The sequence below is a fragment of the Nelusetta ayraudi genome, unplaced genomic scaffold (assembly GCF_046127955.1).
Source record: "Nelusetta ayraudi isolate G7.1 ecotype Tasmania unplaced genomic scaffold, CSIRO-AGI_Nayr_v1 ptg000004l, whole genome shotgun sequence".
NCBI classification, from domain to species: Eukaryota; Metazoa; Chordata; class Actinopteri; order Tetraodontiformes; family Monacanthidae; genus Nelusetta; species Nelusetta ayraudi.
In genome coordinates, this window is record NW_027466054.1 from 8,356,888 (window position 1) to 8,369,117 (window position 12,230).

At 44.1% G+C, this 12,230-nt stretch overlaps 1 protein-coding gene across 5 annotated transcripts in view; it reads right to left on the minus strand.

Moving 5' to 3' along the window:
* The window catches only part of inpp4b (inositol polyphosphate-4-phosphatase type II B), a 141,752-nt gene that overhangs the window by 101,583 nt on the left and 27,939 nt on the right, over positions 1 to 12,230 (minus strand). The gene's annotated exons all lie outside the window — the stretch shown is intronic.

Below are 12,230 nucleotides of genomic sequence, written 5' to 3' on the forward strand. Positions count from 1 at the left end.
TGTCTGTGATGGCAGCAGACTTTGGCTCTAATGTGAGGATCATCAATATTATCCAACATCATAACTCACTTTAGTGCTACATGAAGGGATCGTTCTACCAAAACTGGAATGGTCATCAACTTGGCCATCAACCATGGCAATGAAGCTTCTGGTGATATTTTCTGCAGCCACATTGCCATTCCGGTTACTTTGATGGGCAGAAATGATTCTACCCAGTAGAGGCCAATGTCAGTCATGAACAGCAGTTTAAAAAACCCATAAAAGTCTTCACGCTGAATGTGTAGTGTTAGTCAGTTCTATAGAGGACACGGCCGACCACTCCACTGTCATCAACAGCAACATTAAGGGACGTTTTTAGCGAGAATATCCACTCTAGCCACCATTTCAATTGGACTGCTGCGTCAGAGAGAGCAGTGCAGGCACATGATATGTCTGACGTGGAATTTTATTTTCACCCATGAAAATCCACACCTCACCGAAGTGACAGAATTGTCACGACAGTTGAACTTATAGTTTTGGGTGAATTGTCTTTGAATGGACGACTCGTTACCTTTTACAGTCTCTGACATCAATTATGCGATGCACAGAGGACAACACAGAGTGAATGAGTGAGTGTCAGTGTCGGTGCAAACTGTGGCTGCGCACAGGTTTCATGCTGCGTGGGTGTTCCAGAATGAGCTTTTCTGCCCCTTTTCCCTTCCCATGAGGACGCTGCAAACCGAGTCTGTGTATGAAGATGCCATTTCAGACGGCTCGCACCACCTTGACTTTGCAGACAAGATGCAGGAAAGAGTGGGAGACCAGAGTGCAACAGCTGCCAGCTATTTTTGTTCTGCAGCACACCACACACACATGTTGGTTGCCAAAAAGACATATCTGCCATTTGATGTGGAACAACACCAAGAACAGAGCCCCTCTTTGAACCGACAACACTGCATGTGTGTGAAGGCAGCATTTGTCCTTGGTGGTTCGTAAAGCAGATAAACAATTTTTGTTTCCATTGGTTTTCACACACTGACAAATGGTGCATAAAATTATTTGAGCTTAACCAAAAAAAAAACAGATAACAGATAAAATCAAAACAAATACATTTGCATGTCCTTGGGGAGGCGGAGCTTTGAGATGCTTAATGTCGTTTATCATGTCAATCAGTGTGCGTGAGCAGTGGCAACAAGAAACTTTTCCCCCCGCCCCCATTTCCTTTCAGTACCAACTTAGTTGGCAAACCGCAGCACACTTTAATGTCCGGCTATTAAATCAGGGGTGACAAACTCATTTTGACTGAGGGCCACAACAATATTATGATTGCTGGTTGTAACTGCTAGACTGTGCAAATGTAATCACTCCTTAACTACTGTACTCTCGTAGTACGCGATTATAAAGTCAAACAATATAATGTAAATACATAAACGCTAAAAGGTTCTCTTTCATTAAAGACACTTAATTGCATATTAACAGGTTAAGAAACCTCCATTGCTACTTCAATCAGAAGTAACATCATCAAAAAAAAAAAGTTTCAATAACTTAACAGTACATTTCCTTTATTTCCCCAAATTTCTCAAATTATTTGCAGATATTTCGCAACTGGCCACTGCAAAAACCTCTGCTCATGCAAAAACACTTAAATTTGGGATGTGTGTGGAATGAAGTCGAAGGACCAAAAATTGAGAATGCGTGGTGGGAAATCTAGTTTAAGGTCAACGCAGACTTGAAAGCAGCATTCACTTTCATTTTCAGTTTCATTCAAACGCCTGCTGAAACATATTTTTACATCTCAATTAAGCAATTGTAAAGTTTTAATGTCACACAGTCAGAATGAGTCGAAATGACATCAACACACAATTACACATGAACACACGGAAAAACAAACATACTGTACAAGACACGGGGCTGACTGCCGAGCTCATCAGTAGCTTAGTTAGCCATGGAAAATATTAGCCTTTACACACAGAAAAAGCATCAGCACTTTCCACCAGTGCCTCTCAGAGGAAACTATTACCCTGCAGAACACACACACAGGCTGAGAAAAGGGTTTTTCTCGAGCAGTTATACAATTTTACCCATGAAAAAAGGCAGACTTATTCACAGCTACTTTTTGCAAGAGCAAGAGAGAAAAGAGATCAGTCGACCATCTAACTCACCTGTGACCCAGTGATTCACCGAGGTGGCAACACACTATTGCAAGCGACAGAAAATTTGCCCATGTGATTTGGTAAGGAAGCGCAGGAGGGTTGGGAGGAGTGTTTGTCGAGACGATTGGTGAAGGAGATATTTGATTAAATTCAAAAAAATGAATTATGCACCAGGAAATTGATCCGGACAAATCCCACCTCGAGGAGATTGAAGGATATTTATGCAGGGGAGGGAGGTGTTGGGAGGAGGGGTGAAGGGTGGAAGAGGGGGGGGCTGGTGGGGGTATCCTGAGAGAACTACGCTTCAGCATCAAGTGGTTACCTGGTGCTTGAAAAGGCAATTGACTTGCTCTATGTACGTCGGCTATATGCCGGTATAGTAGAGTAGAGTTCCATTCAAGGTAATGAGTGATTCGGTGTGAACAGCTCACAGCACAATTCAGTTTGTCCCTGTAGACTCAAAGAAAAAAAAGAGATAAAAAGCCAGACAGAGTTCTTTTTTGCCCTCCATTAGTTTGATGCCAGCTATACATATTCCTGGGCTGGCATTAGAGCCACATGTGACAATTTCTTGATCTTTACAAGGGCAGTAAGCAATTTTTCCACCACTATAGAGCACAGTTTAGCACAGTTTTCATAGTCCTTATGCTTCCGCCTCCTCCCTACTATCGTATGTGAGGCAACCGACACCCACAGAGTGGCAAAGGCCCAGTGATGATGTACTTATACAATGCCACAAGCGTGTGATAGTTTGCGAGCTGGACATGCTAAAGTTAGCGTTGGTTGAATAATTCTCTGCATTCTGCATTATTTCTTGCTTTCCTTTAAATAGTCAGTGTGCTTTCATTTATTACAACCAACAACTTATAATTTTAGATACAAGATGAGTCTGCGACAGTTGTTTTAAATCACTGTTCAAGTCTGTTTTCTTTACACTCGGGTGTATTTCCATGTGTTTCTTTGCATGTAAACTCCAGACGTCGCTGTACATATTTTTAGAGACGGTCGACTGTAGTAGACTGTTTACTGGCTCACTTCAAGTGGCTCCACTTGCGGCTTTTTAGGGGAAAGTCTCTCCCAGTGTTATAAATCACTACTTTTTAGAAGTAATTGGCGTCTCTGCTTTGACTTTGTTGGTTGCTTTTAATGAGACTTGCACTATTTAAACAATCGTTTTCATGAACCACTGCACCCCCGTCACAGGCAGCCAACACCTGTAGGGCTCCTTGAGCCACCACAGCTGAAATAAAAAAAAATCTTGAAATTCAGTGAAAACTCATTCACTGTCACGATGGCTGACGCTGTGTTGAAGTGCGTGTGAAGTGGGAGGGCGGCAGCGATGTGGCGCATAACAAAGTAATTATGTGGTGAACGCAATAAACAGGAGTTTACGCTGTTGTCAACAGCTGAAAGTGATATCATGGCTCTGTGGAATCACTTGAGAAGCTCGAGCCTTCAAGGCCGCCATGGATGTTTTTTGAACTCATCCATCACGTCTGCGCTGCTTTCAGCTGAGTTTTGTTTTTTGTTTTTTTACCAGAACTGTTGCAATCTCATGTTTCCCAAGGGCACAACTATCAGTGATGGACCTGCAAGTGACAGCAGAACTTAGCTTTATTTTAACTGGCTTAAGATGTCAACCATTCGGATTTAGTTTTGCATCCAGCATAAGTTTAGTTGATGCTAAATTTACCCGGTTTTTCAAATAAGAGGCTGAAAGACTTCAATCTTTTTTTTTTCACTTGTTTTCCCCAAAGTTGTTGTTGAAAGGACTTAAAGCAAATCCAATTCAGGGTGAGAAGACTTTGTGTGAAGTGTACAATATGGATCCATACTACTGGAACACTACTTTAATGAAGGCTGGGCTCCTGGCCTGCGTTCACAGGGCAAACAGAGCCCTTCATGTGCTTAACAACACAGGCTCATGCACAAAAAGAAGGAAGTCTGAAAGAGAACGGCTTTATTCATGTCAAAGTGCCACTTCACCAATTAAGATAGGGGGTGAAACAAGCTTATCCCTCCTCTCCATCAAGATGCTTTATGCTCTCACATTTGCGCATAATGGAACATTAGAGAGTGAAGCTGCTGGCGGCAGGATTTCAAGGAAAGATGTGAGGCTCGGTCATAAAGAGAATAATTAGCAGGGCTGTCAAAGCTTGTACACTTTCAGCAAGTAAACAACAGGAAAACAAGCTAAAATTATAGAAGAATGAATAAAAGGGAAATTCTCTCCAATGCATGATGGCCTGGGGGGCCAAAAAAAAAGAAGAAGAAAAAAGCCAGCTCCCTGATTGGGTAAAGCAGTGAACGTCCGCCAAAGTTTAATTACCATCCATCAGCTGTGCTCCTGTTTTGCTTTCCTGGGTGAGAAGCTAAGTTAAAAGCACATAAATGAAGGTTATTTACAGCTGGCTGGACCGTGCAGAATGTGAAAGTGGCCAGTGTTGGACCACTGTGCACAGTATATCATATATCACATATAACCACCAAGGTTGCAAACTTCCTGTCCTGAAGGCACGTCATGGTGATACTGCATACTGCAATTCAAAGATCCCCCTTTGCGCGCACATATCAGCTGCCTCAGGTTTTCAACTTACCACTTTCATGGTGACATTTACGAGATTGACAAGTGACTGTTGTGTCTGCAGCGACGGAGCTCACCTCTCACTGCTGTCACGGCCAAAAGCCACATCATGAGCGTCAGACTTCCGCAGATAAATCCAAAGGTTAAAAGCCAAGAATGATTTTTAAAAATATATATATCTTTCATTTTGATTTGCTTATTTCTATTAGTGGCTTCACGTCTCATTCGCCATGCAATGCTTTGTCTTCCCTTCACGAATGGAACTCGGCTTTGATTCCTGAAGCCGGCAGGTTAAACAGCAGACCGCAACCCCTGAATCACTTTCCTGAACTGTGGTGCTCCATGCAGCAAGCCTAATCCCAACTCAACGATTGCGGCTTCTCGGTGGCAACAGATCAGACTTATAAAGGCCGAGGCTGCAGAGCGTGTTGGCCATCAATCTTTGTGCTAATTCGATCCCCTGCAGTAAGACGGCGCCGATGATTGTCTGGAAATGAAAGAGGCAGAGGCCAATTAAAAAATGAGACAGACAGTAAAGCGCAGGGATTCAGTGGCGACACTTTGGTTTTATCATGTATGGACACACTTTTTCTTTTCTAGAATATCGTAAACCCCTAACTAGTCGCCACCTCCATTTGAAGTCATTTTTAACTGTTTTTGCACAAACTGCTGCAATCTACACTCACTGGCCACTTTGTTATGTAAAATGTTCAATTGCTTTTTAACACGACTCTCATCGGCCATCCCCATGGCAGCTACTCAATGCATTTAGGCACGTAGACGTGGGGAAGACAACTTGCTGAACATGGTTGTCGGTGCCAGACGGGCTGGACTGAGCACTTCGCAAACTGGCTGATCCACTGGGATTTTGACAAACAACAGAGAACGGCCCCCAAAAAGAGAAAACACCCAGCGAGCGCCAGTTGAAGAGGAAAATGCCGCGTTGGTGGCCTGGCGTCAGAGGTCAGACTGGGCAGACTGGTTGGAGCTGGTAGAAAGGCAACAGGAACTCAAATAGCAAGTGCTCACAGTCAAGTTGTGTAGAAATAAATATCACAGAATGCATAACCTGCGAGGCAGAAGAACCAGTCATCAGGTTTTTGTGCGTAACACAATGAAACACCATCCACACTCGTCACTTATGCACAGCACAGTATTGTAAATATTTGTATTCTATCCTATTCAAATTGATCATAATATATTATTTCTTTCTATCTGCAATTCTGTCGTTATTTTATATGTTGCTGGAACACTGCAATTTCCCCATTGTGATATAATAAACATTGTTATTCTTCTTTTTCTCATTGTTATTCGTAGTCTTATTCTTATCAAACATGTTCAAACTGACAACAGGCTCATAATCAAGATGCTTGAGTCTATGTAAACACATAATTACATCCTGCGAGGACAGCAAGCTTACAAGCAAAAGTAAAAGACGTCACAGAGAAGCCCAGCGAGCATCCAACCTTGCATTACAACACGCCAGTAAATGCTGTCAGAGTCTCAAACTAGCATGAATGCAACATAATGTCATCATAGATTAAAAACATTTGACTAGAACGTTGCATTTTTAATATAAATGGCATCAAACTCAAGTTTCTCAGAGGCGGCTGTGGCGATGACGTCCCAGCAGGCTGCTGCTGTATTACTGAATTAGGTACTGACTGTTTTTGTTTTTTTATGACAGCTTAATTGAGTGCGCTGATATGCGCCCGTTTGTATAACAAGACTTTATTACGGCGGTCGATGGGAAGAGCCTTTCTCGCAGCAGGCTGCATTGACACGAAATAGCCGCCTTAATTAATCGTGTTAGTCAAGGTGCCACTTAGAGCAGCACTGCCTCGCCGTTGAGGCCGCGCACATAAAAACCACACCTCCCACTCTGTCCGACCCGACAGGGAATTAACCTCCTTCTTCTAATGCCATGAATGTAATATTGTGGTGTGTTGATTTTTTTCTTCTCCAGTGGCCACTTGAGGTACTGCAGCCCATATTGCCCAAAAAGCATTTTCCCAAAGGTCCGCATTACAAAAATAAATGTCTTTAAAACGGCTGACAGGACAACTGCAACCTGAAACACGGTTCATAATAAATCTTTGTATTGTAGATTTTTAAGTCATGGAATTTTAATCTTTAAAAAAAAATTCTAAAAGTCAGAAAATTACTGTAAAGGAGTTCACTCCTAGCGTGACATCACAGCATCGAACGTGCTGCTGCTGGCTTGTTCTGATCGGCTGAAGCCGATGGCTGATGGATTGCATGTGTTACAGAGGCATGATGGGAAGTGACACCAGTGTGCACGCTCTATGGGCCACATGATGCGGAAGAAACACAGAAGACACAGAATCCAAAAAACCTTTTTCGGCGTATGCGTTAGCTAACTAGCAACTCATTCAAATGAATGGGGCGCCATATCAGATCATGAGGAAGGGCTTGGTCTTGCCTCGCTAACCCGACATGTCATGGGGAGGAGGGAGGAAAAAAAATGCTACTCACAAAAGCCAAAGGCGAGCGAGGGAAGAGGAAATAACGACTAATTTTGATACTGTCGAACTTGAAGGGCGGTACAAGACGGCGGCGTGACATTGGCTGACATTGCCACGGCGACAGCGCGGGAGGCAGAGTGGCCATCAGACAACCGACAGTCCTTATCTCCCGACTGTTACTCTCATAGGTTATCGCTGCTCGGCTGTCCAGCCAATCTATACTAAGACCTTTCCGGGATATCTGCGATTGTCGAGGTGTGTTTGTGTGTGCGCATCCTTCCGCTGTCTGCTTCACGCCACCCTCCCCCCGCCCACCCCCGTTCTAACCCCCGTACCCCTCCACCCGCCAGCCCCCCTTCCCTCTTCTGGCAGCGAACTCGTACACTCGCCGGGAAAAGGGGAGAAAAAAAAGAAAACATTCCCGCCACGCTGACACTCATCCAGCTAAAAGCGAGCAGGCTGCGCCAAAAATGTGTCAAGTCATTGCCTTTTACACATCATGATTATTGACAGGGCAGGATTAACCGAGGCCAGGATTCTCCATACTTCAGCAGTTCATAATTGGAGCGACAATTCACCATGGAGCACTGGCTGCTCGGAGTGCCTTCAAAGATTTAGCCAATGTCTGCCAGTCAAACACTCTCCAAATCAGGTGGGAGGGGAAAAAAAGAGAAATTAAAAAAGAAAATCTGTAGCCATCACAGAAGTGTGTTTTATAACATGCTGATAAAGGTGGATTTTTTAAAAAAAAAGTGAAATCATGTGATAACCAAGAAACTAATCAGTAATAATCATGTTTATATTTAAAAATGTTTAAATAACTCAAAGGTATAGTTCTTAAGATTTAGCGACTTTCTAGAAAGCGTATTGCAAATATAAAGGTTGATCCCATTTCATCCCACATCTTTCTTCTCTTTGCTGTGATGCCCGGTAAAATCATCAAAGCATGTTCTGGGCAACCATAGAGGCAGTGCAATGTTTGACATTGTTGCTGTTTTATGATATTTGATATTGATTTGCTCTGTTTTACATGTGACTGAAGTTCAAACAAATGCGAGTTCCGACAGCGCTTTTGATCAAATTGGCCTCGAGTTGACAGACAGACTTCCCATGGGAGGTGTTTTTGGAAGTTATTTTAATAGATAGAATTCATATGTACAACATATCTGTCTCCGAAGGGGAAAACATGCAAATGAACCTCTTCCCCGCGCCTTGTTGGAGATCACGGTCTACTGACGCTCAGATTCTCTCAGAATTCAAATCAGCGTTCTCCCGTTGCCATAACCACAGAGGCAGACGGACAAATCTGAGGTACGTGACACAGAGACTACAGCAATTATTTTTCCTGTTTCAAAAACCATATTGGAACTGATATAAAAAGCTTCAGCGGGACTCCCCACTTACAACCTTGATCCAATTTTCAGAGAGAGCGAGAGCGTGTACATGAGGGAGGAATGACCATCGCAGTGTCGCAGTCAGAATCCCCTCGGATCGCGTTTCATTCCATCAAATGCTTCTCAGTGTGGGGAAAAAAAAGAGCAGGCCTGTGGCATTTCGTGTTGCATGGAGATGTGGCTCTTTTGTTTGTTGCCGCACGACGGTGCGCATCACAGAAGCCAATCAAAATCCCCGACGTGGGCGGTGAGAGGGATGCAAACCGAAATTGCCGTGACATGCTTATTTCCCGGTCGCTGAGAGCGAGGCCGGGTTAAACGAGGTCGCAATTTAAAAGAGGAGCGCTTCAAAAAGTGCCGGCCGTTCGCTGTCATACCTCAAGGGCTCTCGGCAAAGTGTGAGCGCAGACAAGCGAACAAATCTGTCATTAGCCTGGCCTGTTCGTACCTGGCGACGGCGCGCGAGGACAACCCCGAGCACCCTTCACGCGCAAATAACTTTGTATGCTTTTACCTTGCGCCACTCCTATTATCTCACCGCCGTTCACGCTGATGAACTGTGAAGACAATAAGTGGCTGGATACATTCTTAAAAGCCCATTTTATAGCCTTGAGCAATCCTCATGCAACACAAATTTGTTTTTTAAGATGATTGCATCCACAATCTAGATGATGCTTCACTCTGAGGACACATTGACCGCTCTCAGAGGAAAACCAGTAATGGCATATTACCAGGAATGGCTCATAACAACAAAGAATGTGGTCCGATGTGCAGGGGTGGGTCAAATGGTGGACTGAACATAAAGCTGACTTCTATTTTAGCACTGCACTTGATTTTGAAGTTAGGAAAATGCAATGTGGCAACTCTGGAGGGGTATTTATGAGGTACATTTAAAACTTCCCCGATGGGAAGGTCCGACCCAGTGGTTAAGGATTTTGTCTGCAGATAAGATATCTTAAAAAAAAACCACACACAACGTGATAGGCGGTGCAAGTCAAATCAGACAAGCCAAAAACACATCAAAATCTTCATCCACACAAACAGAAAAGGTCCCAGTTCCTCCTTACAAGATCTTAAAGTTTGACTGTGTGGACAAGGCACGAACCGCCAACAAGTCGCTAAAATAACTTCAAAAACATGTTTTATGGGCTCTCCGACAGCAACCAGACAGCTATCATGTTTTACTTGCAGCGCTCGAGACAAGATGCAACAAATTAGTTACACTCCGAATGTGTGTTTTTTTCCAAGTTGGCGCGATCAAAGGCCTCCGCCAAGCCGATGACAAAATTGCCTCAAATGAAGCGATCTTTGTGATGTCGACCTCTTTTTCTGCCAGAATGAATATTTCTTGACTCAGTGGATCCGCATGCGAGCGGGAAGAGAATTTATTGCCCCACGGGAGCCGATCAGAGAGCAGCCACAGGTAAGACAACTGTGACAAAGCAGAGGCAGCCCGTCATCCTCTGACAGGCAGGGCTTTTGGTCGGGGAGGGGGGAGGGGGGGAAGAGGGAGAGGCCGGCCCGTCTCACACCTCCAGTCTGCCACGTTCATTTATTTATTTATTTATTTATTTTATCGCTTTGGCAGCCACGTGGATGCTCTCAAATATTCATGACCAGACGGGCTATTGTCATCTCAGGATATCTGAACGAGGAGCCTCGAGGCGGCGGCAAAATCATCCCTGCGATGAAATCCTCCGGTCCGCTACGAATGTCGCAGTCGTCGCCTGCAAACCTCCTCCACACTGGCGCAGCCTCTCCCCTCCTCCCGTTTCCACTCCAAAGCTCTCGCTCAGACTAAACGGGTGAAGACGGGAGAGGGCTTTTTCTTCTCCTAAATAGGTGCTAATCGCGAGTGCCGTCTGCTTTATTTTTTGCTGCGAATCAGCTCGTGTCACGTCCGCCGTTAGCTCGGCCGGGAGCAACATGAAAAACTCCTGACGGCTGATTTTTGTTAATATGCGCCCACGCAGGCACACGCTCCAGCGTGTCCTCACGCTTGATTTCTTTAGAAATTAATCATTAAATTAATAAATAAATGAATGGCAGAGGGATTCTAAGCGGCCGAAGGCTGACATATTGCGCCCGTCCTCGTCCAGGGTCACGCTTGTGTCACTTCGAGACTCTCTAACGAGGTCCAGACAAGCACGCTGTGCCCAACCGAGCGTAGCTGAAAATCGAAAAGCCAACCGCAGCGTGAGAGCGCCGGTGCCTGGTAAAAATAATCAAAAAGAAGGAAATTACACTTTCAAGAATTCCAAGTCCTCCACATGGGGTCCACTGAGACAACGGGGGAAGGGCTTCCAGTGAAACGCTGGCACAGTCCTGATGGGACTCAGTAGTCCCGGAAAATTGGGGTTTCAGTTTATCGCTTCCAAAATGTTTGTTTTTTTGTTTGTTTGAAGGCAGAAAAAACAAACAAACAAAAAACAAAGGCAGAGGAGGTGTCCTTCGGCTGTTAGTTCAGTGTTGAGCTCCGAAACTGTAAAAGCCAAGCTGGTCAGTGGTATATTTGAACAAATGTCATGCCCTCAAGAGAATGTTACAGACAAAAGGTAAGAGGCAGAAAGGAAGAGCAGGAAACTGTTCCAGGAAGTTTGCTTTTAAAAACTGGCAGATTGATGTTTTAGCGTGCACCATTAGCTCGCTGATCCACAGGTTTAATAGAACCTCAGAAGGCAGAGCGCGATAGACGCTGCCAAGAAGGAGGCGGGAATAGAAAGCATAGTTCCGACTGTGAGAAGCTCACATGGGTGTTGTTCAACATAAACATTCAAAACGCACACCTCAGAACCATTGTGTTCCCATTTTATGCAAATTTCATTTGGGATTTTGTTCCGAGGCTACATTCAAAAGGGAGACAGAGTCGAGGAGTACAAATAAATTGTGTATCGCATTGGCAAGAGGTTCTTCATATTTCACTTATCTTTTATTGAAAGGCACGTACTTGAAAAAGAGAGGGCTCACTCTGTTTGTCAGTAGTTTTGGTGGGACGCTAGATTACACTTTGTACATGAATTATGACATTGTTGTCATAATTTCTCTTCACTTCAAGACAACTAGCAAAAATTCCTACAGCAAACTTTCTGTTTGGCCAACAAATATCTTGGCAGAGCACTGTGCAGCTCCCAAAAAACAGGCTAGTTCTGGATGAATACATGACTGGATGGAAGAGTATATTATCAGCGAGCACAGTTTGTCTTGGCCTGGGATCAGCTCCCCACTTTCACTTTGTTACCAGGAAACAGAAGTCCAGGCCGACTCCTCTAGCTGCAATCCGCTTTCAGGAGGTGCACAGTCCAACGCCATTTGCCAATTCATTGTACCAGACATAATCAAATATAATTTGTTTGTCTTAAAACAGTAGCATCAACATTTATTTACCTATAAAATGCATGTATGTCCACTGTTTTTTTGTGTGAATGTCAGGACACAGAAAAACAACCAGTGAGTAAAAAGCAAAGAAGCAACACTATTTTCCCTACGAAAAACAGCACAGTGCATCAATGCCCACCACATGCTTGCAGGTAAGAGGAACTGCCTCAATAGGTGGGGAAAAAGCAACGGTTTAAGGCCAAACTAGCGGTAAATTGTCCAAACCACCCACCTATAAGTGTGACAATTGCTTCAAGTT